This window comes from Pelodiscus sinensis, chromosome 5 (genome assembly GCF_049634645.1).
Source record: "Pelodiscus sinensis isolate JC-2024 chromosome 5, ASM4963464v1, whole genome shotgun sequence".
Lineage (NCBI taxonomy): Eukaryota > Metazoa > Chordata > Testudines > Trionychidae > Pelodiscus > Pelodiscus sinensis.
The window spans coordinates 47,720,418-47,748,249 of NC_134715.1; the positions used below are offsets into that span (position 1 = coordinate 47,720,418).

The 27,832-nt window shown below is 39.1% G+C and overlaps 2 long non-coding RNA genes across 3 annotated transcripts in view; both read left to right on the top strand.

The window, feature by feature from the left end:
* The window catches only part of LOC102456034 (uncharacterized), a 232,765-nt gene that overhangs the window by 113,640 nt on the left and 91,293 nt on the right, over positions 1-27,832 (top strand). The window lies entirely within an intron of this gene.
* Positions 1-27,832, top strand: part of LOC142829429 (uncharacterized) — a 60,186-nt gene that overhangs the window by 31,440 nt on the left and 914 nt on the right. The window contains exon 2 of the long non-coding RNA XR_012903833.1: positions 14,307-14,375. This is a non-coding gene — a long non-coding RNA (uncharacterized LOC142829429). The remainder of the gene's footprint in view (positions 1-14,306; positions 14,376-27,832) is intronic.

A 27,832-nucleotide genomic window follows, 5' to 3' on the forward strand; every position in this document is an offset into this window, starting at 1 on the left:
CAGACTACCGCGCTGAGCCGACAAACAGCTGATCGGCTCAGCACAGCAGCCATTTAAATGTAAATGAAGCGGCAATTATTTAAATTGCTGCTTCATTTTCCTATGCCGGGTAGCCTAATCTACATGCCTCTGTCGTTAGAGGCATGTAGTCTGGACATACTCTAGGGTAAACCACCTTCGCTCCAACCCCTCAGACAGAGACCAACACCTACAAGATGTTCACCAAGCATTCCTGAAACTACGATACCCGCATGAGGAAATGAGGAAACAGATTAACAGAATCAGACATGTATCCAGAAGCCTCCTACCACAAGACAAGCCCAAGAAAGAAACCAGCAGAACACCACTGGCCATCACCTACAGTCTTCAGCTAAAACCTCTCCAACACATTATCAGTGATCTACAACCCATCCTGGACAATGATCCCTCACTTTCACAGGCCTTGGGAGGCTGTAGTACATTGTCACTTCTGTAGATTTGAAGATGGTAGCTGTCTCTTAGGAAAGTGTGTAGGACTTTCACTAATATTGTAAACTCTGGGTCAACACCATAACCCTTGCATGTGGTCCCATGATCACCTTTCTGCAAAATCTAACCCTTGAATAGTAAAAAGGTATACAAGTAAGGTAAGAGGATGTCATGTTGTAATCAATGGTTGTATTTTGAAAAGGATGACTAAAACATGCCTAGATTTGCATTTAGCTCAGAAAAAAATGCTTCCACTCTCTTGGTTAAAATAGCCAAGTTTTGGCTGTGGTTGATAGATACTATTTGCAGGCCAGGAGAGGACACATGGATACGTAAACACTGTGCATGATGGCAAAACTCTTATTAATGGACTGGTTGCATGAGGGCCTGGTAATTATTTGGCAGCTGTCTTCTAAGGCTTCATTCAGTTGGACTACTAGAAGGACCTTGTATTGAACAATTAGATAAGTCTGGCTTAGAGCCGTGATGTAATTATTCTTGTGTATTGGTAAAACTGAACCAATATACAAAGTGCTGCTAAATTCATAAAGTGTGAGTTTTACATAACTCACTTTTGGTGTTTGTGATTATACAGTAGTTATTTGCAAATATTTTACAAGAGAGAAAAAATGATTCTGAAGTAATTTGTTACAGAAAAGCACTGGTGGTAATATTGTTCTAGTTCCTTACATTAAACTTAGTAAAACAAAATCTTCCTTCTAACTATATCAGTTTTAAGTGACCCAGCCATTTTTAACAAGAAGACTAGAAGTTACCCCATGGCATATGTCCTCAGACAGTATCTCAATTGTAGCCTGATTGATATTATATTGACTATGTAAAAATTCCCAGTTATCACTTTGAACATTGATAGCATTTTTCCTGTGATCAGGCCCTATAATTCAAATTATTATATAGTTGGTAACTCTGTGTTCACCATAGCAACACTCTCACACTATAAGAACTTTTCTCTGTTTACAAAGAGTTTATTAATTCATTTGGGAGTCCTGAACACAGCAATTCTGTAAGATAGAGCTACAGGTTGAACCTCTCTAGTCTAACAATCTCTGGCCTAGCAACATCTGTGGTCCTAAATGATTTTAGTTAACCAATTGTCCACTTATTATAGATATTGCCAAATTTTCCACCGTCCCAATAAAGTTTGTTTACAGCCACCAGTCCTGGCTCTCGGTGTTCTGTGCTGTTGTTTAGTTCTAATTTACCACTAAATGTCTTCTAAGAACCCAGAAAACAGTGGAAGTGTTGGTAATGCTGCTAAACAATATTGACCTCCCATGATCTGGAAAATTATCTGCTTCAGCACTGGTTAGTCCCAAGGTTGCTGAACTAGAGATGTTCAACCTATGCTACAGAATGTACATGTGTACACCCATATACTTACAGCATCCCTTGCAAAACAATCTGAAGTGTAGCCATCTTCCTCATCACCATTAGTTTCCTAGTGGTTGTCATTCTGGCACCTCCCAAATCCTACATCTTTTTCTTGCTCCTCATAGACTAGGATTGAATTTTTAAAATGTTATGCTGGCACCACTATGTCTGATACATGTTCAGTAGGAATTTTGCCCCTTTCCCTTATCTTTACTTCATCATCTTACTGTTATTAAAGTGTCCTTCTCTTCTAGGTTACTATATCAATTATATTAAATGATTGTCATATACATCAATTAATTGCCAAGGCCCTCTTCTGGGTAGGTATCTGCAGAGGTAGCTGATGAGATATTAGGGAGCATGGTAATAGTACTTCAAGATTTGACTTGAATAAATCCAGAAGAGATTGCTACACTGAATTGTTTTCATAAACATATTTGTGTTTTAACCTTTAAATGAAAACAAAGCATTTGAAATGGCCTCAAGATACTTCTCTAAGAGCTAATCTGATATTTATTAAATTGCACTGTTACTTTTTAAAAAACAAAAAAGCTTTTTGAAGGCCAGATTCACAAGGCTCACCTGGCAGATGGGGCCAAAAGATTGTGGGTCCCCAGTGCTAAGTCTGGTTTTGTGCTGCCTGGCTGTGACTGCGAACAAATAATCTAGAAGCTAAAGTTGTCCAAACTCTTGCATAGATGTCTTCTATGCAACTTTCCAACTAAACCCAAATATATGCTCAGTTGCATCTTTCCTTGCAGCTTTGGTGCAGAGTAAATATAGCATCCCTGACTTTTGCAGCAGAAAAAAATTAATGGCTCCTTTCTGTATAATGTGTTCCTTGACATCCAAATTCTCATTCATATGTGTTTGGGCATTTCAAATATAAATGTGCATCTTCATCTCTTGATGTCCTGCTTTTTGTTCTTCTGGTCCTTCAAGCAACCTGTGGCTGCATTTATCTAGTAATAGATCTAGTGATAGAAAAGTAATTAACTGTATAACTCTGATTATTGACAATGGAAATTAACTATATGAATTCCCAAGGCGTCCGTGTGATATGAAACCCTTATGTTATAAATTTAAATTATACCAGGCAACCGCTGACATTAGGCCTAATTATTTCCCTCCTATTCATGTAGAACAGTACCTTATTGTGTGAATAATCGCATTGAGCTCTCCTTTTGTGGAACTTACAGAGCAAGGGGGTTGCATTTAATTTAGCATTTTTTTTCTTCTTTTGACCATGGTAAAAGGTAATATTTTCTGGCTAGAGACCTCATTAGGAAATATGTTCTGTAAAACTGGAGACTGTATTGTTTACCTTTTATGTAATAAATGAAACCAAAAATCTTGGACTATATAAAGAGGGTTTTTGTTGTTGTCCTCAGCCGCATATAGATAAAGTAATATGTAGAAAATTCATATAAGTTTTGATCGCTAATTTATTTTAACCAAATATAGCTCATTCACATTAGTTGATATCAGCTACTATAATCGTATGTCTGACTATTTTCATTATTTGACTTCACATTATTTGCTCCTCCTCTTCCCCCCCCCCCCCCCCCCCCCGCATTTCATTCCCTTTTTTTTTTACTGGATGTACATGATAATGAGCAACTTAAGAAAGCCCCTAAAAGAGATTTGAGGTCAGGCTGTTCTTTCTCATGGATACTTAGACTAACTTAAGGCCAGATTCTGACACTATTATTCAGACTGAATAGTATTTCACTCCACACACATTCTCGCTGAAACCAGCAGAACTATATGTGGTGTAATGTACTATTCAACATGAGTAATAGCAGCTCTGTGATTTGACTTAGCATGCTTTGACAATGAATGTGTTAGAGTAGAAGTGATCAGGAGTTTTTGAATTCAGCATTTTTCCAGTGGGAAATGTTGATTTGTTAAACCGATACCCCTCTCCCAAATATCCATTTTGTCAAAACATTCATTGGGAAGGTGTGTGGTGGTTTTTTTTTTTTTTTTTTTTTTTTGTGCAAGATAAAATTTCTGGTCAAAACAAGGGCAAACAAAAGATCAGTGGTCAGATCATCTGGGATGTGGAAGACTTAACTACACATTCTTAGTCTGAATTAGGAAGAACAATGACACATCCTAAGTGAATAGCATGTCTCCCTACTGGGATATTGGCTATTCTGAGTAGGTAAGTCTCCTGTGTTTTTCACAAAAATATTGCGAGTATTTTATTTATTTGCCATGCAGAATAAGTGTTTGAAATCACAATTTTGTTTGTTAAAAATGCAATTTTCTTGGTATATCTAGTTAGGACATAAGGATGAGCTGAACTGCTTTTACAACCATTCAGCAGAAGGGAATGCTGGAGAGCCCGCCAAACAATGAGAAATGTGCAGCAAAGCAGAATATTATCAAGCAAATACATTGCTCCCAAATCAATGCAAGTTCAGATTGAATCTGTTGATATAGCCAGTTCCTGTAGGTGACCCTCCAAACCATTTATGTAGGTTCGTCGCTTTTCTGAATCGTTTTATGGTTTTTTTCTGTGTAGCCTTAATATGGGTATAATGGATGTAGTACCTTCCCTTATGTCCCAAGCTTGGAGCATCTGGCAACAGACAATTGAACCCTGAATGTAGAATTCCAGCTGTTTGATTCATTCTCATCTGTGTCTGGGCCCTTGCCAAAGTGTTACTGGTCCCCAGTAATACCCATCTCATTCAAGATATTTTTTATTGTCCTTAGTGCGCACTTCATGGACACTTATACATGAATGATGACATTCTTTCAAAGTAAGAATCAGCATTTCCTCTAAGGCAATGTATAGCTGGATGCTGTTGCATTACTGAATCCTGCATGTAAGCATGAAGGGGACTCTCAGACTCTCACATTACATCAACAGTTGATCAAATCTTCTGGGCTTATCAATGAAAGGTGTAAGTCAACGTCTTCATTAAATAAGTCAACATCCCTCTTATCTTTCAGTGACTTTGATATTTGTAGATAAAGGTGTATAACTTCTCCTTCAAGTAACTAAAAAGGAATAATTTATTTCATAACGTGGTTTCTATCAAAATGCGTTTCAAGTTTGAAATAAGGGTAACTGCTTATTATAGCATTCCATTTTCCAGTCCATCTGCTCATATAATGAGTTTGATTTCATGTATTTTTTTAACAAAGTCACTCAAGTATTTTAACAGTTAACCCTCCATCTACCAAACTTCTTACTGCCAAAAAGCCATGAGGCAATTAAATCACATACAGCTCTCTCTCTTTTCCATTCTGTCTCTTGCATACTGGAGAATCGCAAGACCCTCCCCAAAATTTGTAGAATACTATCAATTTCATAATGTGTTTTGTACCTCTAGCTGAATTCTGGATGCCATATCTGTGCAGGTACTTTTTTGCCTAATGTTTCTTTCCAATTGCAGCTGTTTACATCAGAATAAGGTGATCTCCATGATGCATTCTTGGCTTTCCTAAACTGCATCCTACCCATCTCACAATATCCATCTTCAGTGCCATGCTGATAAAAATGTTGGCACCTATTTTACTAGTATTCTCATGTGCTTAGTTGGAGAGGGGGAAAACAGTATTTACCAAAGTCAGCTTTCAGGCCACTGCCAATATATTTAGGCCCACTGAGTCATTTTGGAATGAGGAAACACCGATGACCGGCATTATTGCAGTAACATCTACTATGTATTATGCCGCAAGGGCAGTTTCCACATAATCTGTTGTACAAAGGCTACGTCTAGATTGGAAGCTTCTTTCAGAAGAACTTTTTCTGGAAGAAATCTTCCGGAAAAGCTTATTTTGAAAGAAAGCATCCACACAGAAAAAGAGCAAAGAAAAAGTGATGTGCTTTTTTGAAAGATAGTGTCCAATCAATGTGGGCTCTATCTCTGCATTTAAGTTGTGATTAGTCTGGATGGATTGGCCACCAGAGTGCCCGTGTTATTTTTGGAGGCCTCTTCTTTCGAAAGAACTCCCTGTTCTGCATCCACACACACCTTTTTTCCGAAAAAAGCTTTTTCCTCATAGAATGATGTTTACCGCCGTCAGAAAAACCCCTCTGTTCTTTTGACTTTCTGTTGAAAGAACTCAATGGTAGTGTGGATACACATATTGTTTTTTTCCAGAAAAAAATCTTTTTTTCTGGAAAAATGCTGCGGTGTGGATGTACCCAAATTGAGAGAGGCAGCTCGATAAATGTGATTGACAACCAACTTGGAGTCTTGCAACCTGACCCAAGTCTTCAGTTCAAATCAGATACGGTCTGAAAACATCCTGACATTCTGGGCCTTAGTCATCTGCATCATCTCTTTTCACCTCCTCATCCTAATGCAGTTGGCATTGAAGTGGTAAGACCTACTCCTGCCAGCTACCACCAGCTTGCTACACTGTGGAGTGAGTGTGCCAGTGAATCTCAGTGCCTTTCATTCTATAGCACACACAGGTCAGTGAGGCAGTAGTCACCTGCAGGAGGGGCAAGTCACCCCACCATCTCCATGGATAAGAGATGTCTGGAAACAGATTGTAAACATAGGACATGGAAATGGGAAGCACCCTCAAGCCTAAGTCCCAATAACAAGGTGGAAGTAATGTCTCTGACACAAGCTCAGGGGGAAGTGTTGGGTCTGAAGATGACTTGACACTAAGAATCAGGTCAGTTTGGGATCAGCTTATGATCTGCTCTGGGTTTGGGTCAGGCTTTAAATTTAGCCTGAGCAAACCTAAACACCAACTCCATTAAATAGAGAGACTGTTTCTGTCTTATGACAAAGTGTTGTTTTAGTTTTAAAATGTACTATTTTTATTAGTCTCAAGGTAAAAAATAACCAGACCTCCTCTGGAAATTTCAAAAGTGCAAAATCACCCCAAATTCCTTAAAGCTCGGGCACCTTCTGTTTCTTAATAAAATCATCAGTAGGAAAGGTGGTCTAAGATTCGGCAATGTTTTGGCCCCTTTCCACTTTCGATATGTGTTAGATATCATGTGATTGAATAGCTCTCGCCCCTCACCCCTTGCTGCCTCTAACATCCCTAGAAACTAATCTCTGTTTTACAGGTGGTGTCAATAAATAAATCAGTAGCAGACATAGCTCATCCACCTGATAAATACTTGGCACACACAAAAGTACTTCCATTCAAAAATTCTTTGTTTTATTGCATACAAAGCACACATTAAAACTCACCTGTCTAGACAGTGATGGGCAGTGATGTTTGAAACAAACCCTATTAAGTTTAGGAGTAAATGTATTGTTTTGTTTCTAAATGTACTTACTAGTCACTCAGTTAATTCTGTCCCTTATCCTCCCCTTTCTAGTTATTGCTCCTTTATTTTTGCTGAAATCTAGCCAAAGAGTGGAAAATCCCACTACTAGGTGGGAGGAAAATAATGAACTCCAGTAAGCCTAATTTTTCAGAGATCAGTTCCAATTATTTTCAGAACTTACATACCCCCAAATTTTACCTCTTTAAAAACGTCAGCCTATATGTTTTATATAATTGGATTTTGTTATGAGTCTCAGCAAATGTTTGTTTTTATGACAAAATATGAAAAAGCATAAATCTGATTGTAAATCTGATTATTGCGGTAGGTTTACATTTCAAAAAGCATATAGCTATCTGGTTTTGTGAGATGGCCAAGCCTTCTAACTCATTTTTATTTATGAAATGTGGATAATGCCCATTAGCAGAGTTGTCACATTGATACCAATATTTTGAGATATATCTTGCAGCCTCATGTAAAATATCTGGAGATTTCTGAAGCATTTGATACAAGAAATTAAAGATAAATTGATGTAGACACTATGGAATCTTAAGCTATTTGGAGATCAACTTGATACTGATTTCCATTACATTTGGGTTAATGAAAAAATATATATTTTTTCTGTACTGTATGTCTGTCTCTGGAGGAAACTGGTTAGAAAGTTTCTATAAAAAAATCAGCCATTTCTGAGAAGAGGATCAGTGAAAATTTTGTTTGAGTTAAAAAGAAGTCTTGAGATTTTTTGTTGAGATGTTCTAGCACTTCTGTACTTTTAACAAGGGCTTGCGATCACCCTAATCTCAAGCATGTGTTTTTGCTGTTCCCATTAAAAACGCCACCCAAACTTGGCTAAGTAATAAGCCTTTAAAAAAATCTCACTTTGTACATATTCTTTAGAGACTTGCTCAGATTCTCCAGAGAGTCTGTCTGTACTGAGCATACTCCTACTCAGGTCTTCAAGGGCTTTCCTTGCAATTGCTGCCCTTGGTTACTACAGACCACTGTGGCACCAAAAACTAAAAACGATAGTAGGAAGTGTGTCTCTCCTATTCTCTCAAGGCTTTTCCTGTTGGTGTACAGGCGGTGAGAATGAAGGAATAACTTGACTCAAATGCAGAGGTGATAAGTGCTGGAACTGGGGCCAGCAGAGGAAGTACAGTAGATTGGGTCATGACATAGCAATTGGAGACTGGGACTGGAAGCTGATAAAGCATGTAGGGAGACTTGGACTATTTAGACAAGGAAGGAAGATAGAGACAGTGGGAAGGTCTGAACAGGAATTGGGTGCTAAAGCTGGGGGGTAGGGGGAAGCGGAATGAGATCAGAGAAGGAGTCAGGAGAGGGAAGACACTGACACTAGCTGGAAAAGAAGTCTGAAGGAGAGCCTGAGGAGGGAGACTGGACTGAGAGATGGATGAGGGGAAGACAAGGGCATGGAAAGGAAGACAGAGGATGAGAGAATATAGGCACCGAATGTGCCATAGATCCCATGATTAGTGGGCAGACGTTATTTGATCATGTACTTAATGCATATACACAAGAAGGTGGAATTAAAAGTATGTGAACAACCTTAACTTTGGTATTTCCTAATTTTGGAATGCTTGATCTTTCAACCTTCATTTTTGCTTTGTGTTTATGGGTGTATATTTTTTAGTTTAAATTAAAAAAAATCAGAGATCTTAGTCAGAAGGGACCATCATGATCATCCCGTCTGATCACCTGTGCATTACAAGCCACTGACCCTCACCCACTCCTGAAATAGATCCCTAATGTTTGGGAGAATTACTGAAATCCTCAAATAATTTGTGTCTAGTAAATGAGATCACAATCCAAGGTGTGTTATCATATGGGATTCTGTTCACAAGTACCTAACTAAAGTGGTAAAACCTTATTTAACCAGCAAGAGCATAATTAATAAAAAGTGCCTTATAATAAGTAAACAAATAAATGAATCAAAACAAAAACAAAATTAAAAATAGAATAAGACAATAGAAGGCTGTATGTTTTTTATTCAATTCTTATATTTGCTGGTGTAAATCAGGGATATCTCTGTTGAAACAAGTGGACATACACTGGTATAAATCAGGGCAACACTGTTGCACAGAGCACTGTGGTCAGCACAACTGTTGTTTCACCCTGTGTGTGCACCCCTTCATGGAGAGACAAATGTACAGTCCCACAGTACCCCTTTCAAAGAAGCAAGATTCCTGGGGGCATTCGCCCTGAGGTGCCCATCCAATAGAAGGAGTACAATGAGTGCAGCTGTAATTGAACTGTGCTCCAAGAGGGCAAGAAGGGGTCAGGCTTCCTGCTTCAACCAGCTCAGTTTAGATGCCAGAGCCAACCAGTCTTGTCTGCAGTTATTAAAAGCAAGCACAGAAAAGTACATTCTTTGAGACAGCAAAGAACTCCAAATTTGGTGTATCTGTGATGAATGAAAGCGAGTTAGGCTTGGGAAATAATCTGGTTGGAAGTAGGTTAACTGTCTATTTCAACTATAGGAAATATAAGCTTTTGCTTACAACTTTTTTGTTGTTACAAAAGCCATCATTTGAAGGGTAGAAGGGAAAAAAGAGCCGTTAGCAGCTATTTACATAGTGAAAATGAGAACAGACACAGTATGAGAGGGAATGTGCACCATACTGAGGACTTAAATGTATTATTTGAAAACGCAGCTCTCTGTGGTTAGATCATCTTGGCAGTTGAAGAAATACTCTGTGCATTTATCCATATTTGGTGAAAAGCAAAAATTAATAATGTCTCTGTTTATAGCTCCAATTTCCTATGCTTACATTTCAGCAGCCACAGTCACACTCGCTATTATTTCAAAGACCACCCCAACTGAAGCAACAGATTGACAGAGATTCCAAAAAGTTTTATCAGTATTTATATATTATAAATGACTATGTTAAAACCAAACATTAATAACTAACTCTTTTGAAAACCTTTTATGGGTATTAAGCTTGTTTTTAAAAGTGCCTGTCATTTTTTTCTTCTTTTATGATTGTATGTAATGATATGTGGATGAATCTAGGATAAACAACTGTAGTTGCTTTCATAACTGTCTGTGTGTGTGAGGGGGAGGGGAGTAAAGCTAGCCAGAACACATCTTTTACAGTCATTGAATTCAGCTGAATGTTGTATTATGTGAGTTTTTCAGATAAATGTGAAACTTTCGAGATTTAAATTACATTGGATCTGTTCTACTGTGTGAAGCCACAGCTCAGAATAAAAGATGTTTGAGTCAAGCTGTGCATGCAACTAAGATGCCACTGTAATGAGCTTATAGGCCATGGTGATAGGCATAAAAGAAATGCATATAGATTGACAGATATAGATTAATTGAGTAATCCTAAATAGATACAGATTAGATGAGTTAGGCAATTATGCTCTAGCAATAGGTGGAAAATGGAAGATAAATATCAGAGGTATAGCTTTTGCTGTTCAGATTAGTGTAAAAACAGTAGATCAAAGCAGCTGTAACATCTGGCTCACTGAAGAATCAAAATGAGGAAAAAAAGTGTAGTATCACTACTGTAGGTTGAAGAGAGCTGATAACGATTAAAATCAAATCCATGGCTCTACATCTCTTCGGGGATGGTGCAGCTATCTGCTGACAGTTGATCCTGGAGGCATGGGGCCAAATTCATCCTTAGAATGTGCTGAACTTATTAACCAGAGTGGAGAGAAAAGATGGTATTATACCACCTACCAATTTCCTATATACTGGCGTGGATAGAGGTCCTTAAGGGTCCAGTGCAGGTTTAAGTAGCATCAGCACCCGGCCTAAATGGCACCCATCTGCCCAGAAATCCCATGAGAATTTCTGCTCCCATGCTCCTTTCACTGAAGGCTCTCATAAGTGTTGGTGTAGAACTGGCTACACCAACTATGGCAAAGTTCTGGCTGTGCCCTGTGGGTCCCGAACATCTTTGGCAGTTATGTGTCTCATAGGCTCACTGTGACCCTCCACGCTGCATCTTATATGTTTCTAGTGCTCAGGGTTACAGCTTACTGAGCCAATTTCTTCTTTGGAAAAGTCAATGATTGAGGAGATCCCTCTGTAATTCTGAACCTCCTTTTCCCAGAATCAGGTCTTTCTATGATGCAGGGAGGTTTGGGGGAACCCAGGCCCACCCACTACTCCAGCTTCTGTCCCAGGGACCTAAGCAGAGGCAACTGATCAGGTTTTCTCCTCTAGCCCCAGACAATAGCCTTTTCCCTTCTCTCTGGTACTTGAATGAATCTTTCCCTTTTCAGTTCTCCTCAAACATACTCCCTCCTCTCAGTCCATCCCTCTTTTCCTTTTCCCTTCCTTACCTGGGGGAAACCTTTTAAACCCGCTTCCCCCCATCTTAATTGTATGCAGATGTCTGATTAGCCTGTTTCTTCAGGCCAGTTATTAACTAGCCTCAGCTGTCAGCCTGCCTTAATTATGTGGCAGCAGCCTCTGCGAGTTTATTCAGGGAACAGAAAACTGTTTATCCAGCACCTTGCATATCTGCCCTCCATTAGTGTGAGGCAGTCAGCTGATCTGGCTCTATCATACATCACTTCAGCTTATGGAGATTCCTCTTTTATTGAGGAAATTTCACAGAGGGCCTTCACCATAATTTGAGTGCATTGTGCTTCAGGCAGGAAACTATCTTGTTTGGACCTGGTATACCCTGAGTGAAAGGTATGGACTACTTCTAAGCTAATTATTTTATTTCAGGGTAGAACAAACAGGAAAGTCCCCACCACATTGGAGAGTAGTCCATCATTCAGAATGTTGTCTCCAATAATGACCAGTAATAGCTGCTTTTGCAGGAAGTTATCTAGGAAATGAATATTTACAAACATATTATACAATCTCTATATACCATTATCTTTATGTCTGTAAAAAAACAAGGAGTCCTGTGGCATCTTAAAAACTAATCTTAGCTTCATTAACACAAGCAACTTCTTCCTTATATATACCCTTGCATTGGTAACTTCCACTCCAATTTATTGGATGAAGTGGGTTTTACCCATGAAAGCTCATGCCCTAATAAGTCTGTTAGTCTTTAAGGTGCCACAGGACTCCTCGTTGTTTTTGCATGTACAGACTTACCCATTTGAGACTTTTTTTGCCTGTGACGCTATTTGTCCAGTAACAGCTGGTTCTGTAAACAGCAAATTGGGGATTATGGAATTTATACCACTGATAATGAGATCTCTTGATGTGGTGTTCATGTCCCTGAAATGGTGTTAGTCTTACACATCCTTCCATACTCTGTTCACTACAGGTAAATCTGTTGTTTTCCAGGTTAGTTTCCAGACATGGAAATCTCCCATGGATCCAGTCTCTTAAATTTTTCATACAAGCAGAAAATTCCATTGCTGTTGTCTTTAGGATCTGAGATAAAATATCTCATTAGTCCTATGAATCTTCTTGTCTGCATGACTGGTTATAGTGCTAACATATAACACAACAAAATGGTATGACTGCTGTGAGGAACCATCAACCTCCTGGTGTACAATACTGCTAGCACAATTCCCACTGTATATAGAATGGGACTATCCTCTTTAGATACTGATAGGATTTTTTGTTTGTTTTTCTTTCCCTACTCTACATACAGTAACTCCTTTTAGCTACAGCTACTCTTGAACTAAGATTGAAAATTAGAAACTACATACATACAAAATGTATTAATTTTCTCCTTGCTTCTAGATATGAACTTTTTCTAATGTTTCTTAATACTTGTGAAACTCATACTATATGAAGAGGTATCAACATACCCGTGAATTCATATTAAAATATAATGATTGCTTAATATTAGCATGTGTTTAATTATAATAGAATATATCTTGTTCTTGCTCACACATGCATCCACTGCTGAATGGAGAACTACTTTATCTCAGAAGCATTCTAGAGGTAGGTCTAGGTCCAGGAAATCTCAGAAGTAATGAGTCAAAGGAACAACAAAGTAAATGTGCTACCAGTTCTTTCATGTGGTTGCAAGACAGAGGGAAGAGAGCAATTCTTTTGGCTTCTCTCATCAACCATGAGTTGAAAAGAGATTAGACCTGCTATCCCCCCTTGCCAACTTTGTGCTTGCTAAAGCCTGCTCTTTTGTGCCCCCAGAAATGGCAGCAGCCTTTCCCAAGGTGGAGAAAACTAAAGGATTTCTAGTTAGAAACAGAGAGACTGGGCATAAAGGGGAAAGCCAAAAAACTAAAAGGAAAAAGGAAAGGAGGGATTCACAGGCAAAGAAACGGAGAAAGCTGAGAGGAAGAACATGAGGTGATTGGAAAGGACAAAAACAGTGAAAGAGGCCCATTTTAGGGAAGACAAAAGATAGGTATTTTAAAGGGGGAGGGGAAGAGGGAGAGTAAGGTGGAGTAGGGAAACTGTACAAGAAATGAAGTAAAAAGAGGTTCCCAGAGAGAGAATTTCAGTGGGCAAGAGGAAAAAGGGATGTCAGAACCTGAGGAGGATGGAGAAGAGAGAGCCATGTCTGCAGAGAAGGGTGGTTGGTCATATTCCCAATATTAGGGTAAGCCTGGCAGTATGCTTGAGATGTGGTGGGGAGGGCAAGTTGGCACATTCTCCCAGCAGTTTTATAAATGCAGAACACAGAGTAAAATAGATTTGCCAAACTGCAGTGGGCTTGTGGTAAATGATCATACCTAAATAACATTAGCGAGGGTAGTACACAATCAGGCCTACCGCAAAGAAGACATTGTTTCATGAATATTAGTTGATTAAATGTCCGATTAGCTAACTACATGATATGTAGACTCCGTCTAGTCATGTGCAGGAAGAAAATAATCTATTATCTTGATGAAAGAAATAACTTCTATTTGTTTTAAGAACCGTGCATTCTGGTCATAAAAGTAGGGAAGCTTAGGTGGGGTGAATCACTGCATCCAGAATAGTCAGTGTGGTCCTTTTAGACAATAGATTTTACCATCCCAAAGGAACGTGTTACTTGATGATAGTGTCATTACTAGAGCTAGTCAGAAATTTTCCAGCACAACATTTTTAATTGGAAAATGTCAATTCATGCAATATTTTAGAAGAACACTGATTTTATAAAAATTTTGATTTTTTTTGAATGGCGGACCAGAAGTGTCATAGTATTTTAAACTTGAAATTAGAACAGAGAGGTCAGATTTTATTGAGACAATGTTTTGATGGACCCTACAAATAACTAATAATTCCTTTCAGGAACTCCATTCACACACACTGATGAAGCCAGTCTAGAGAGACCTGCTATTAGCATTCTCAGGAGGAGAGGTAATTATCGAACTCCATTAACATGGTGCTCAACATCACATAACAAGAATATGGGGGAGAGGGACACAGAATTGAGTTATTCCTTGTGACATTTATTTACTTTAATAACACACTAGCTATTTGAATGAGCACCTTTCATGCCGTGAGACTCCATAAAAATTGTGATACATCAAAGTAATCAAACTAGGAGCTCTTTGATTTAAAATGGACGGGAATAGTGGAAGTGTTCTTGGCTTAGCAATTGACTTCCTTTATTTTTAGAACTTGTGAGAAGTGTCTGTATGCCCAAACTTTTTCTGGTTGGGGAGGGATGTGTTTGTGTGGGATCATAGGATTATGTTGTGGTTACTCTGTTGTACCAATAAAAGCAAGCAGGATCTTATGAGGGGGATAAGGCAAAAAGCCACATTTATTGTAAAGATAATAATAAAAAAATAAAAGATAGAAGCAAACAACGTTGTTTAACTACTTAACCCTTATACATATAAACATTCATTCATCCATTCATTCAGGTACTGTGTATTTGTTATAGTTACCAGCCTGGAAGTTGCTTGTGACAGAATACTGGCCAGGTATTCTGTACACAAGTGATGGTAGTGGAGAGCGAAGTCCTGATCAGAGGCGCATCTGAAGCTCCTGATAGGCTGGCAGCAGAACCTTGGACTCCAACGCCATAGTCTTTTAGTCCAGTTCTTACAGGAATTTCTTCCTATGCCAGTCTATGGGAATTGCTGCATCATGCTGATGTCTTCAGGGTGGCTGCCAGGTGCTCGTCAGTGATCTCATCGGGTGGACCTCCAGTACTTGGTTTTCTCCACTTCACACCTTTTGGTTGCACTGACACCTGACACCTTCTTCAGCCCTTTGTTGCTGTATTCTCAGTCTGGGACCTCTCAGAACCATTCATCCATCATCCAAGCACTCTCTCTCTTACATACATTCCCTAATTCTGAGTTACAGTTGCTTTGAAGAGAACAGGCGTCAATTATGTAACAATGCCCTTAGTCAATTACAGGGCTTGATTTAGTGGCTTGACAATGCATCTCTTCAATGTCAATTTCAAGTAGCCCCTTGCACAAGCCTGAGCTTGCCCTGGGACACAGAGGGGGGGAAAGCTATTTCTGGCTACATAGTCCTAATGTTATATTCCTAACAAGTTATATTCTAGAGGGGCAATAATTATAAATCTAAACATTTAACAATCTTAACTAATAATAATAATAATAATAATAATAATAAATCTAAATAATAATAATAAATCTAAACACTTTAAGTTGTGAGGAACAAATTATGGGGAGTCACTTCCACTTGGGGGAATCATTTTGAATACATTAATATGTTATCCCTACAACTCTGTTCCCAAAATCAGTACAATTTGACTACGAATATCCATGAATGATACATGCACTTTACAATACTTGACGCACAGGAAATAAACAAGCATTTTGAGAGTGAATAGGTCTTTGTAACTTTGTAGTAATCAGAACATTTGTGCAAGTTGGGAATATGAAGTGATTTTGAAGGGACATGCTCTTGCTAGGGTTCAGCCGGTCTTTTTGGCCTTTTGAAAGAAGTTTTAATGTGATTATCTGTATTAAAATTGTGTAAACATGGAGCTCAGTAGGTAATGAATAATAATAGATAAAGTAGTCCACACTACTTAAATGTAAAAAATTAGCTCAATTAGCGTAGTGAGATATTGTCTGAAATAATGTCTGTAGCACAATTAAAGTGGGTTGGAAATTCTCAGATGGAACAGTTTTGTCAGAGAATGCAGATTCGTCAAAATCAATGTTTTTCATGGGAAGAATTCAATTTCAAAAAGGTTCAAAAGGATTCTGGTAAGGATCATTTCCAAATTAGAAGAAAGTCAAATTTCAAAATCCTACTTCCCTTCTGTGAAAGAGAATTACCATTCACTGCACAGCTCTAATCATTATATATTTTTTAAATGCCACTTTGGTATCATGTGAGAAAAACACAGTTAAAAGGAGGGAGTGATGGTGACTTCCATTAAGACATTTTGTTAATTACACATTTATAATTATTGTGATAAGCCCAAAGGAACCACTTTCTTCAAATGTTTATTGGAGAGGGGGAGGAGAATAAAAGTACAGCTGCAAGAACATATGGTTAGGTAATAATATTGTAAAATATCAAAAAGAGAGAGCAGTGTCTGACATGTCATAAAACCAATAAAATGACAAGCACGGTGAAGTTTTAAGTGACTGAGAGGAAATAGTTCTAAAGTCACATTAATGGGTGACATGTTGATTTCCTTTGGAAATACATTCCAGTGAAAGATAAAATCTAAAATAAAAGATCAACCCATACAAAAAAGACAATCTAAACTAAGATTTACAAGAGATGCTTCAGTATAGGCACAACCAACATTGACACTAAAGACTTTCAGTCTATGACTGTTTGCTTTTTGCTGTTGACATATTTGTGGCTTCAATAACATGATTATTTGTATAAGTGCTTTGTGTACCTGGTACCAACTTACCTGAACATCATATTGGAGTTGTTTTGCTTTAAACTTTGCACATCTGTTAACAGGTTATGCCATCACTTTGTAAACCATCTCTGTCAGATTTTTTTTTCAGTTCCAAGCAGAGTTGTTTTGTTGTATTTATATATATATATATATATATATATATATATATATATTCAGTATTTGGCCCTCGAGGCATTTCTGTCTATTCATCTCTTTGTCCAAATACACCAAGGACTTGTCAGTCTGACTATTGCCTTTACTGTCTAGAAACAGGTGTAGAAAGATAGTAAATCTAACCCAGCAGCAGCATTCATGAGCAATTTTCATTCTAAGCAAAAAGTATTTTCCGATTGTTGAACATGAGTTGGAAGGCATCAGAAGTATGTTAAAATGTGAACACTCTGGAGACAAATGTCAGTGCCCGAAGTAGTCTCCTAAGCCAAACCAAGCCTTTTTGATTTAAAAATCATCTAAAAATTGCATGTTTTGCCCTACTTATTAGTTATATTTTAACAGTTTCCCCCGTCCACCCAAAATAAGAGTTCTTTTATTGTTTGCTCCAGTAGCAGTGTCTCCACTGAATAGACTTTGTATTATGCATTCAGCCAATGCATTTATTGGCATATAAAGCTTATAAGTATTTAAAAGGCAGATATTTTATAACTTGGCAGGCATTTTTATATTCTGTGCATGATGAGCAAACATGCTGTTTTGGGAGCTTCAGAGAGTGTAAATCAGAACAACAGTAAATAATCTGAACCTGAGTCAATTTACGGTCAATATATTTTTTGGCTAGTTCCAGATTCATGAACTTTAAGCACTTCCTATCATGTTGAGACTTGCCATCATCACAAATTCAGAAGGAAATAAAACAGGGGATATGAGAGGCTTTTAAAAACATTTTCTCTTGGGTATTCCAGAACAATGAATGAGTATTTTGGTTTGTGAATGAACTGTTTCATATAACACTAGCAGAGTGTAGAAACAGGATAGGATTTGGATAATTTAACAGTTGCCAAATAAAATGATTAAAAATATGTTTGGCTGGAGACATTTCCAATTAAAGATTCTAAATGTATTTATCCTTGCTCGTAGTTTCCATAGAAGACATCTATTTGAGCCGAAAAAAAGGATTTTAAAAAAAGCCAAATGAGTTCAAAGTGGTGTGAAATATGGGAAGAAGATATCTTGTTACAGGGGAAAATGCTAGTTGTAAAATACATGATCTAAAAAAAAATCTTAAATTAGTGGATGTTTGTGATACCCAAGCCAATTCACTGTAGCTACACTGGCATGACATAGATTATTTTGTTACAGAATGTCATTAATTCTTTAGAGGTAGACACGTTAGTACGTATCTGTAAAAAACAATGAGGAGTCCTATGGCACAGATTTATTAGGGCATAAACTTTCGTGGGTAAAACTTATTTTGTCAGATGAACTGGAGTGATGTTACAAAGCAAGGAGTATATATAAAGAAGAAGTTGCTTGTTTTAATGAGGCTAATCAAGTTAGGGTGGAAGTGGCTCACTCACAACAAGGGATTTAAAATTTTGATTATTTCGCTAATCAAATAGTCTATGCAATTTGCATAAACTATTCAATTAGTCGATAAGGGCACTTCTACCTGTGATACATAGCAACAGCACCAGGACTGTGGCCAGCGAGGGAATCAAAAGGTCCCTCACTGGCCTCATGCTCCCTTTTGGTATGTAAAAGCTGCATGATGCTCGGGGTCATAGTGGGAGCCCTCAGCTGACCCCAAGCTCCATGTAGCACTGCCACTTTGAAATGCCATGGGGAGACTGGTATCAGGCTCCCTGTGGCATTTCAAAGCAGCAGCGCTGTATGGAGCCCAGGGTTAGCGAGGTAGTCCCCAGATGACTGCGGGCTCCACGTGTGCTGCCACTTTGAAATGCCACCTGCAGCCTGGGGCCAGCTGGGTAACCTGGGCTGCATGTGGCATTTCAAAGTGGCAGCACCACGTGGAGCCCGGGATCTGGCACTGACACTTTGCAGCACTCCCTCACCTCTTTCTGATAGAGGCAGCAAGGAGGGAAAAGCGACTAGTCAACTAGCCTGTTGACTCTCTGATAAGCATTTACTTATCAGATAGCTGACTAGTAGTTCACTTCCCTACTGACAACATTTCATGTAAAGATATGAATATACAGAGAGAGGAAATTGCCTTTGTAGTGCATTAACCAGTTAGGATTGAATAAGGATCTCAAGTGGATAGTGTTGAATTTGCAAATGATTTTCAACTCAGCTGTCACCTGCACATCCACTAACATTATATATACAGCCTCTTCCCGAGTTGCGAATGGTTGAGTTACGATCATTCGCACTTACGACCAAAGCTCCCATGGAGCGGTCGTAAAGGTGGTCCCTGAGTTATGAATGCGACCCACGCTTACGAACAGCGCGGTTGCGTGTAACTCAATGGAGTCCGAGTTACAAACAGCTTGAGTTACGGCCAAGTGTTTGGTCCGTAACTCATTCGTAACTCGGAGAGAGGCTGTACCACCAAGTACCAACAATACTCACCTGCCATGTGTATTGGCCAAACCAGTCTCTGTGCCAAAGGATAAGTGGATGAGATCTCAGAAACAGTAACACACACAAACCTGTGAAGGAAAACTTTAACCTCCCTGGACATCCAATAATGGATTTGAAAGTAGCCATCTTTCTACAAAAGAATTTCAAAACCTGATATCAGGGAGATAGCTGAACTAGAATTCATTTGGAAATTCAACATGATCAATTTAGGATTGACTAAGGATCTCAACTGGTTAATGCACTACAAATGCATTTTTCTCTCTGGATATTCACATCGCCACACCAAATGCTGTGAATGAGCCACAACCACCCTGACTTGATTAACTTCATTAACACAAGCAATTTCTTCCTCATATATACCCCTGTAACTTCCACTCCAATTCATCTGATGAATTGGGTTTTATACAAGAGAGTTTATGCCCTAATAAATCTGTTAATCTGTAAGGTGCCACGAGACTCCTCATTATTTCTTTACTTTGTCTGTTGCAATCCAGAACTAGAAGGCTGAGTGAATATGTTTAGAACGGTGAGCACTTACACGCTGACAAAATCAAATTTGATGAGAATTGTCCAATGATTTTTAACCTTTTAAGCATGGCTTTTTTTCTATACTGTGCTCAAGAGAGGGGTTATGCATTCTCCTTATGTAAAATATGTGTTACTAGTGGTTTGATTAGGTTAATACATGTGCTAGAGATTAAGTACTTATATTTGTAGCAAATGTTTGTTTTGAAATATATAGCTAATCCCTTGGCAGGAATCATCATGTGGTCAAGGGTTGGTCTATATTACTGTGGTGAGTCAATCTAAGCTGTGCTACTTCAATTATATGCATAACATAACTGAAGTTGATATAGCTCAATACACTTACCATGGTGCCTGCACTGTGCCATGTCAATGGGAGACACTCTCCCACCAACTTCCCTTAGTCTTCTATGAGATATGGAGTACACAAATTGAGGAGAGAGTACATTCTCATTGATTTAGCCTGTCTTCACCAGACCTGCTAAATCGACAACCACTGTATCAATTGCAGCTCTACCTATCTACAAATAAGCATAGATATGCCCTTCCACGCTGATCTTGAATCTAAGAAACCCATGTTCTCTTCCTGCCTTTGACACTGAATTATCTTTGTCAGATTGTGGCCTATGCCTTGCTCAGTTATAGAAGAAAAGGGAGAGCCCTACATACACTCCCTTGTGTGACCTTCCCATATCTCTACTTCACACACACAAGTCAAACGTGATATGCACTTAGTTCACAGGGATGTTATGAGGATACATTTGTTTATGCTATGGCACTCTGATATTAGTGATGAGGGCCACAGATAAAGCCCACAGAGCAGATTAACACCACCATTTCTGCTGCTGGAGTGGGGAGGGGGGAAGGGAGAGTATCCTTTTTCTGTTCACCTCATCTTTATTTGCAGAACTGCTCAGGGGTCCAATATCACTCCAAGGTCTGTGATAGCCCTCTACCTCTACCCCTCACCTGAACCTCCCTTATATTCTTTAACAAAAGACATGTTAATGGGATACAGTGCAGTCTAGGACACACACAATCCCCCTAAAAGGGATTTTCAAATTGCAAAAACTCAGACTTGTTATCCAAGCGCCTTCATATCCTGTGATTGCAGTATAAGAACATCCTGTATGTGGTGTCCCGTCCAAAAGAAGTTGAGAATGCTCTAATTCATTTGCTGAAAATACTTTGAAGGTGCAGCACATTTTAAAGTATGTTCTTTTAATTTTTTCCTCCTGTTCATAAGAATCTACCCTGCTGAAAAAAAAAACCCATTAACTTACTTTAAAATAGCATCACCCTGATCCTACTCCTTAATGTGTTCCCCCTGATTTTACCCAGTGTGGTCCCTTCCCCCATTTTACAGGGCATTAAATGACTTTCCAGTGGAGGTTCCCAATCCTCATTTAATCTACATTATATATAGTAATTATCTCCAGGTCAAATTGGGTATAAATACTTCAAAAGCAGAATAGTAGCATTTTTACACCATTTTGCACTGATGTCAATAAATGACGACAAAAAAGCAAGGCAGCTGTGAATGGAGTTTATATTGCCTCATGTTTATGCCATTTCCAACTGATAATTTCAGGGGAAGGCAAACCCAGTAAAGACATGCATGAAGATGACCATCTTCCTCCTCCTCTTCATTAGTGTCTTTAGCTCACGAACTTGGAAGGATTGGTTTGCCTCAACTAAAATAAATAGAAAAAAATACTGACTGACAGGAGCTATGCTTTTCTTTAATTTACAGCATTTGAGCACAAACTGTGTATAACCTGATGTTTAGAAAGTGGGATGCAAAAGAAAGGATGATATAATAGAACACTTCTTTTTAGTAAGAGTATTTGGAAATATGTTAAGGAAAAATCATTTAGCACTTGGACCCCTCTGAAGAGTCACAGGTTGTCTGCAAACATTTACTGACTCTACCTATTCTATAATAATAACTATGCAGCTGATGTTACCCAGGCAAATGGAAACATTCTGTAGCCTTTGTAACTCAGACTGAGCTTCAACATCCTTGATCCTGAACCCACTAATCTGGCCATTTATTATAATATTACTAGTTATTGCTTCTTCTTTTGAACAAACTGAAAAAATTAGGTCTGCAAGAGCACTATAGGATAGCTCATAATAGAGATGCTTTCCTATATTTGTATTTTGATCATGCTTAACTACACAAGGGTAATAGTCAAGTTAGCTTAATAATAGCCAGAAGAAATGCCTCTAATCCAATTGGTCACAGGGCACATATCACGAAAACCAATTTCTTTATAATTAAAAGGTTCTTGCGGGCACAGTGACAGCTTGGAAGTTGCCCAGGGATTTGGGGGTGATGTGTGGGGATTTTTTTTCCTATAGACAGCAACCACACTGAAGCAATTTCTGAAACACACTGATAAGCTTTGCCTTTGAATTTACATTAAAGAGCTCAATAGTTGCTACCTGTGAGAACAGCTCATGCTTCTAAACTGACTCATGTCCTGTAGAGATTAAGGACACAAGCCTCCAGGAGATTAGAACGTCACTTGGTTTAAGTGACACCCAATCCATTTTATTGACATGGACTCCATCCTGCAAAACAAGCATTTTTTGAGTGAAACATAATGAAAATTTTGTGTGGCTTTATGGGCAAGTGTATAATGGCTTTTCACAAGCTATTGCTAGCCGCTGTTATCAGGGTCTGTAAACAAGACCAACTGCACACATTATAGATGCCATGTTGTTACATGTCACTGCATACTAATACAACATAACATCCCCATAAAAGCATTACACCACTTTTTAATTTTACTAAAGCCTTGGCATGGCCAAAAAACATGAAGCCTCATTCATTGCATTGGGCAGACTATACTTTGTATTGTTACAATTTATATTTTAGCGTGATATTCAATCACAAGGCCATCTAGCTCTTTGATTTGATTTCTAATTGTTTGTTTTCAGCAACGTGAACCTGGGTCTGTGCTACAGAAAAAATACCAGTGTGTAGGTGAAGAGTTCTCTCTGATTTCTTTTTAATGCCATTCTAATCAGAGTGTGGTTTGAGAGTCCCACTTGCCACTGTGGAGCGGCATAGTGGTGCTGGGAAGAATGACTAAATTGAAACTGGGCCAGCATTGGAGAGCTGAAGTTTTGCAAGCATGTCTGCCAGCTACCCTGGACTCCATTATTCTGGGGAAATACATGTTAGCTAACACCTAGGAAAATATATTTGCCATTCTTTTCTCTTGTTTTTGATCTGCAGCATAAAGACTCCACATGTAGTGAAGTTGTTACAAAGCAGGAAGCTATGCTACATTGGCATAGAATGAAAGCTGCATTAAGAACACCTTAAAATACAACAAATAGAATCATTTCACCAACTGTAGATACAACTAAAACACAGGAAAATGTGGTCCATCCAAAGCAAAAGAAAATATACATCATGCTGCTTTTTATGTTTTCACTTGGTTTGAAAAAAAACCTCACAAACTTTATAAAAAAAAAATGAGGCTAAGAACTGAATTTTGATTGAGGACACCTTTAAGCCTTTATTATTACTCTAGGGTAATTTTGATTTTGATTTATTGCTCTTGTTTCACAAAAACACCTTTTTTGGTTTTTGCTCACCCACCTCACCATTTGGTATTAACCATATCTTAAATAGAAAATATGCAAGCCAAATATTTTCCTGATGGTTTCTCTTAGATGGACATTTCAGAATCTTACATGTACACTGGATGCAACAGTGAGAAGATTCTAAATCATTCCCATCAACAGTAAAAAGTTGTGCTTTTGAGATTTACATTACCACATCTGCTAAGTGAAAGGTCAATTGGTGATTGGATACAACAAGAAGTGATCAAATGTTTACCAAATATTTAAAGTTTTTTATTGGTTTGATTCAATAATTGTGTTAATAACTTTAACATGCATATGTGGGGGCAGCTCTTCATGTTCTGGTTTTGGCCTGTCATGGAAAGCATACATGTAGTAATATTGCAAGAAAACCTTTTCTCAGGGTATTTCCATTTTGACCTGAAGCAGTAAATCTTCATGAGTTGTGACATTTCCAGCTTGGTCTTGCAGACCAAGTCCAATATCTGTAGTTGAACTAGAGCATTCCCTTTAAAAGAAATCAATCTTGATTTTAAAATATCCAGTAATGGAGGTTCAACCACAGCCTTTGGACAAAAGATTAATTGGTATATTTTCCCCACAGTGTCAAAAATGTGCTCCTTACTTTTAGTCTGAATTTGCTTAGTTTAATTTTCTACCATTGGATCTTGTAATACCTCTGTCTACAGAACTTGAAGAACTTGCTATTATCAGATTTCTCTTCCTAATGTACATGTAATGTATAGTTGTAGCTCAGTCAATCTCAGGATATTAGAGGTGGGTGAGGTAGTATCCTGAATTGAACCAACCAACCAACCAACCAACCAAAGAAATTACTTCTTCCTCACATAGGCTCTTAGCTATTGGGAATAAAATCACTTATTAACTTTATTGTATCATGTATTTTTCTTGTGCCCAAGTTACAGTAATCCAGGAGAATATGTATTATTCCCAGTCCTTTTCAATGACCTCTTCCCTAAACTTTGCATCCTCTGCAAACTTAATCAATAAAGATTGTCATGTTTTCTTCCAGGTCATTGATTACAAAATATTAACTAGAATAGAGGCAGGAACCAATCCCTGCAGAAGCCCACTCATTCAGTCATTATTCCCCATTAACCATTCTATTTTGAGACCTGTCAGTCAGGTTTTTTTAACTGCTTAATGAGTGTTTGGTGTAAATAGTTCTTTCCATTGGGAATTCTATGGGAAATAAACAGGCACAGAACCTGTTGTTCAACCAGGTTGCTTAACATTCCAGTCCTTACTTAGATTTCTTCCTCTGTCTTTCTTAATAGAATGAATGGCAATCAGTACCCCACTGAAAAAACAAAACAATGTTGTAAATAAATAGAAACAGGTACCCAGGCAGGGTACATGTGAACAAATTCTCAATATAGCAGTTTAGGGTGCTTCTAGGCTGCAGGGTTTTTTTTTTTTTGAAAAATGGCAATTTTTCTGAAAAAAACTTCACTTACGTCCACACTGCTATTGTGTTCTTTCAAAAGAAAATTGAAAGAACACGGGTTTTTCTGACATTAGCAAACCTCATTCTAAAAGGAAGAAAGACTTTTCTGAAAGCGCTCTTTTGGAAAAAGGTGTGTATGGAAGCGGAAAAAGAAGGTTTTTTGAAAGAGGAGGCCTCCAGGAAAAAGCACAGGTGTCCTGCTGGACACTTCATCGTCACTAATCACAGCTCTATAGTTCCTGACTCCTGCCAGCTCTTAAAACTGCAGGCTGGAATAGCTTTGAGGCAGAAAGTCGGCCTTGCAGCAGCATCTTGACCATGTGGCTCTCAGTGCTAGAGGCCATGGCACAGCCACAAGCCACCCAAGACCCTCCTAGCCAGCACAGGGAGCAGCACCAGGACTCTGAGGACCCACCTAAAGACACCAAATGCTTCTCTGAAAATGAAATCCACAAAGAGACTTGTTCCTTTTTCTAAACCTTACGGCTGTGTCTACACTGCACCCCTTTTCCGGAAAAGGGATGCAGATGAGACAAGTCGGAATTGCAAATGAAGTGGGGTATTTAAATATCCCCCGCTTCATTTGTATAAACATGGCTGCCGCTTTTTTCCGGCTCGGGGCTTTGCCGGAGAAAAGCGCCAGTCTAGATGGGATCTTTCGGAAAATAAACCCTTTTCCGAAAGATCCCTTATTCCTATTAAAATCAGGAATAAAAGATACTGTACATATAGGTACACAACTCTGTGAAGAAAGCCCTTCATCCATCCCTGAAATCTCCACAAGTAGGATGTGTCTACACTGAACCCCTTTTCCAGAAAAAGGATGCAGATGAGACAAGTCGGAATGGCAAATGAAGCAGGGGATTTAAATGAAATCTACACAAGTAGGATGTGTCTACACTGAACCCCTTTTCCGGAAAAGGGATGTAGATGAGACAAGTTGGAATTGCAAATGAAGTGGGGTATTTAAATATCCCCCGCTTCATTTGTATAAACATGGCTGCCGCTTTTTTCCGGCTCGGGGCTTTGCCAGAGAAAAGCGCCAGTCTAGACGGGATCTTTCGGAAAATAAACCCTTTTCCAAAAAATCTCTTATTCCTGATTTTAATAGGAATAAGGGATCTTTTGGAAAAGGGTTTATTTTCCGAAAGATCCTGTCTAGACTGGAGCTTTTCTCCGGCAAAGCCCCGAGCCGGAAAAAAGCGGCAGCCATGTTTATACAAATGAAGTGGGGGATATTTAAATACCCCACTTCATTTGCAATTCTGACTTGTCTCATCTACATCCCTTTTCTGGAAAAGGGGTTCAGTGTAGACACAGCCTACTTGTGTAGATTTCAGTGATGGATGAAGGGCTTTCTTCACAGAGTTGTGTACCTATATGTACAGTATCTTTTATTTACACTAAATAACAAAGGAAATTATGGTGGTCAGAAGATATTGAAAATTCAGCTCTGTTTTGCCTTCCCCCTTCCCTCCCTCCATAAAGAGTCACTGAGCTGTGGGAGAGTGCTTGGCTGGCCTTGATTTGCTGTGTGTTTCCCAGGATACTTGTTGCAGGGTGTTTCCCATCTTGAGTAATGACAGTCCATCTTAGTGCTAGGTCATGCCTTTGATGACTCCTCTAGCTCTAAGGAGACCTTGTAAGAGCTGGGGGGGATGGACCCTCTTATAAATAGTACCTATAAATAGTAAGCTGAGATAGAAGAAGAGCAAAAGGGCCATTTAGGCTCATCTACTATAAAGAGGTTTTCCATTTGTGTGCTGTGGGCAGGGGCTCAGGGGAAGTAGTCAGTCCATTTTCTTGGACTATTATTTTGGCAGCCAAAGTGTTGTATATTATGTTGATTAATGTGTTTCCTTTATGTCTGGGTCAAGCCAGAATTGCATTCAGGTTTTCTTATTAATGTTCCAGTGCAAAAGGCCTATGTGTTCTTTGCAGAGAGTAAATATTTTCATCTGTTTGGTGTATTATATTAGGTAGGAAATGGTATATATACATCTTAGAACTGTAGCATTAAATATATGACTACGATCAAGAGACACAGTAATATTGGCTGCATAGAATCTGGCTTAGTGATATCTCTAGCCTTCTTTATGGTTGTGGAACATGTAGCCTGTACAGATTGCACCTCTGAAAACTGGCACTCTCTGGTCTGGCAACATCCGTGATTTGGCAGAACCACAGATGTTCCTAGAATAGAGCGCCTAGGAGCCTAATGGCAGGAGGGCCTCCTGGGGCCAGGGACAGCAGGGTGGGCAGCGGGGCCAGCAGCCCAGGCAGGGGATAGTGCCAGAGCCTTGTGGCAGTGCACAAGACCAGAGCTCCAAGGACCCTTTAGCAGCCCACAGCAAGTGAGGGAGATGGCTGGAGTCCCTGGCAGCCCATTGCAGTGTGGAACTGCGGCCAGAGTCAGAGCCCTGTGGCAGCAGCCCCCAGCACCCTGCAGCACTGCAGGAGTAGGGCCAGAGTCTCTGGCCACCCATGTCAGCGTGGGGCCAGGGCTAGAGCCCTATGTTAGTAGCCCCCAGCAGCACACGGCTACATGGGACCAGGGCTGGAGTCCTAGACAGCCCATAGCAGCAGGAAGCCAGAGCCTCAGAAACCCACAGCAGCCTGCAGCTGCAGTACTGGAGCCAGAGTCAGTGGCAGCTGGGTGAGCAATCTGGCCAAAGTAGCAGGTTGGGGGTGGCGAGGTGCTGTAGGCAAGGTGCCAGCTCAGACAAAAGAGCATTGGCAGTGCTGATCAGGTGGAGAGTTTGAGGGTAAGTGGCAGGGGACCTCTCCTGGTTAAGCAAATTCTCTTGT